Source organism: Marmota marmota, unplaced genomic scaffold, assembly GCF_001458135.2.
Source record: "Marmota marmota marmota unplaced genomic scaffold, marMar, whole genome shotgun sequence".
NCBI classification, from domain to species: domain Eukaryota; kingdom Metazoa; phylum Chordata; class Mammalia; order Rodentia; family Sciuridae; genus Marmota; species Marmota marmota.
In genome coordinates this window covers 4028610-4031403 of record NW_026000051.1, presented here as the reverse complement: position 1 = coordinate 4031403, position 2794 = coordinate 4028610, and the positions used below count along the sequence as shown (strand labels likewise).

General features: G+C 43.3%; 1 protein-coding gene across 1 annotated transcript in view; it reads right to left on the bottom strand.

Annotated features, from left to right (window-relative positions):
• St6galnac6 (ST6 N-acetylgalactosaminide alpha-2,6-sialyltransferase 6) overlaps positions 1-2794 on the bottom strand; it is a 17698-nt gene that overhangs the window by 961 nt on the left and 13943 nt on the right. The window lies entirely within an intron of this gene.

Here is a 2794-nt window from a genome sequence, read left to right as displayed (position 1 = left end):
TCTTCCCACCCACCCACCCACCGGGGCCCTACCCCGACTTGTGCACCCTGGACCCCTGTCCAGCCCTGCTGTGGGAGCAGGCTCCTCTGAGGGAAAGGGTGGGAGCAGAGCATGCTGGGAATGAACCCCGGGAAGCTGACCACAGTGGGCAGGCTGGGAGGGATCATGACCACAGAGCATGCCAAAAGCAGCTGCGCCTGCACCAGGAACAAACTCCTAAGGGGAGAGTAATCAGAGAAGGTCTGCCAGAGCAGCCACAGCTCAGGATAAGCCACAGAAAGCAAGGCCCGGGGCTGTGCTTCCCCCAAAGAGGCCGCGAGCCACATGCGGTGACTGATCTCTTGATGTGTAGTGGACAGGTGTTGTGAGCGTGAGATACACAGTGATTTCTTGGATAGTATAAAAAAAGAACTAGATATGCCACTGATAATTTTTTTTTTTTTTTTTTTAGAGAGAGGGAGAGAATTTTTCAATATTTATTTTCTAGTTTTCGGCGGACACAACATCTTTGTTTGTATGTGGTGCTGAGGATCGAACTTGGGCCGCACGCATGCCAGGCGAGCGCGCTACCACTTGAGCCACATCCCCAGCCCCAGATAATTTTTTTTTTATATTGATTTTATGTTGAACTGAAAATATCTGGCATGTATTTGGGTAAGGTGGTTCTTTGAAAAGATTTATTAAAAAAATAAAACAGAAAAACACTGGCAGAGCTGGGGTGCAGTGTTGCCTGCCTGTAATCCCAGTGACTCTGGAGGCTGAGGCAGAAAGATCATCAGTTCGAGGTCAGCCTCAGCAACTCAGCAAGACCCTAAGCAACTTAGAGAGACCCTGTCTCAAAAAATAAAAAAGGTTAGGGATGTGGCTCAGTGGTAAAGTGCCTCTGGGTCAACCCCCAGTACCAAAAAAACAAAAACAAAACTTCTAGTGAGACATTAAAAGCATAATAAGAAAATTCCACAAACAACTACATATATAAATTTGACAACTTAGATGAAATGGGACAGTTCCTGAAAACCCACAAACTTCTCAAGATGAAATGCATAATCTGTATAATCTGTAACTACCTAAAAAAAAAAAAAAAATCAAATGCAAAGTTAAAAACTTCTGGGACCTGGGGTGTCGCTCAGTGGTACAGCATGTGCTTAGCAGGCCTGAGGCCCTAGGTTTAACCCCAGCACCAGAAACCAAAAACAAAACAAAACTCCTCAAAAAGAATACTACAGACCCAGAGAGTTTCACTGGCAAACCCTAATGTTTAAAAAGAAACAAAACCAATTTTATACAGTTTCTCCTAGAAAACAGAAAGGGAACATTTCCTGCATTTCCTGGTTCATTTTTTGAGGCCAGCTTGACCCTAATACCCAAACCAGGCAAAGACAGTACCAAAAAACCTACAAGGGCTGGGTACATGTGATCTAGAGGTAGAGTGCTTGCCCAGCATGTGCCAGGCCCTGGCTTTGATCCCCAGCACTGCAAAAATCAATCGATCAAACAAAGAACACAACAACAAACCCGACCAAAAAACCCTGAAAAGCCTACAGACCAATCTCTCTCCTGAACACAAACAAAAATCTCAACAAAATATTAGCAAATCACAACCAGAAACATATAAAAAGGAAATTATACCACAACCAAGTGGAGTTTATTCCAGAAATGCAAGGCTGATTCAACAGCCATGCCCAGTGGCACACACCTGCGATCCCAGTGACTCAGGAGGCTGAGGCAGAAGAATCACAAGTTCAAAGCCAGCTTCAGCAAGTTACGGAGGCCCTAAGCAACTTAGCAAAACCTTGTCTCAAAATTAAACAAACAAGTAAACCAACAAAACAGAAAAAGGGCTGGGGATGTGGCTCAATAGTTAAGCACTCCTGGGTTCAATCCCTAGTACAAAAAACAAAACAAAAAAAACAAGCAATATAATCTACTTATTAATAGTCTTAAAACTATGTGATTATATCAATTGCTACCAAAAAATAAAATATTTTTTTAAATAAAGACTCAAAGTGAGTTCCTTTATTATTATTTTTTTTAATATTTATTTTTCAGTTTTCGGCAGACACAACATCTTTGTTTGTATGTGGTGCTGAGGATCGAACCCGGGCCGCACGCATGCCAGGCGAGCGCACTACCGCTTGAGCCACATCCCCAGCCCCATAAAATAAAATTTAATACCCAGTAATGGTAGAATATTCTCAGTAAACTAGTAAAAGAAATTCCTTGGGCCGGGGTTGTGGCTCAGGGGTAGAGCACTTGCCTAGCATGTGCGAGGCACTGGGTTCAATCCCTGGCACCTCCTACAAATAAAAACAAAATAATGGAAGACTGAATACTTACTTTCCCTCTAACAAAGACCAAAAAGCAAAAAAAAAAAAAAAAAAAAAAAAAGCAAGGAGTCCGCTCTTACTAATTTCAGCACAATTAACATTGTATTGATAATCCTAACCAGTGCAATAAGGCAAGAAAAAAGAAATAAGAAGCCAGGCATGGTGGCACACACCTGTGATCCCAGGGGCTTATGAGGCTGAGGCAGGAGGATCATGAGTTCAAAGCCAGCCTCAGCAACTTGGCAAGGCATTAAGCAATTTAGCAAGATCCTATCTCTAAATAAAATATAAAAAGGGCTGGGGATGTGGCTCAGTGATTAAGCACTCCATATCCCATCCCTAATGCCAAAAAAGAAAAGAAATAAGAGGAGGGCTGGGGATGTGGCTCAAGCGGTAGCGCGCTCGCCTGGCATGCGTGCGGCCCGGGTTCGATCCTCAGCACCACATACAAACAAAGATGTTGTGTC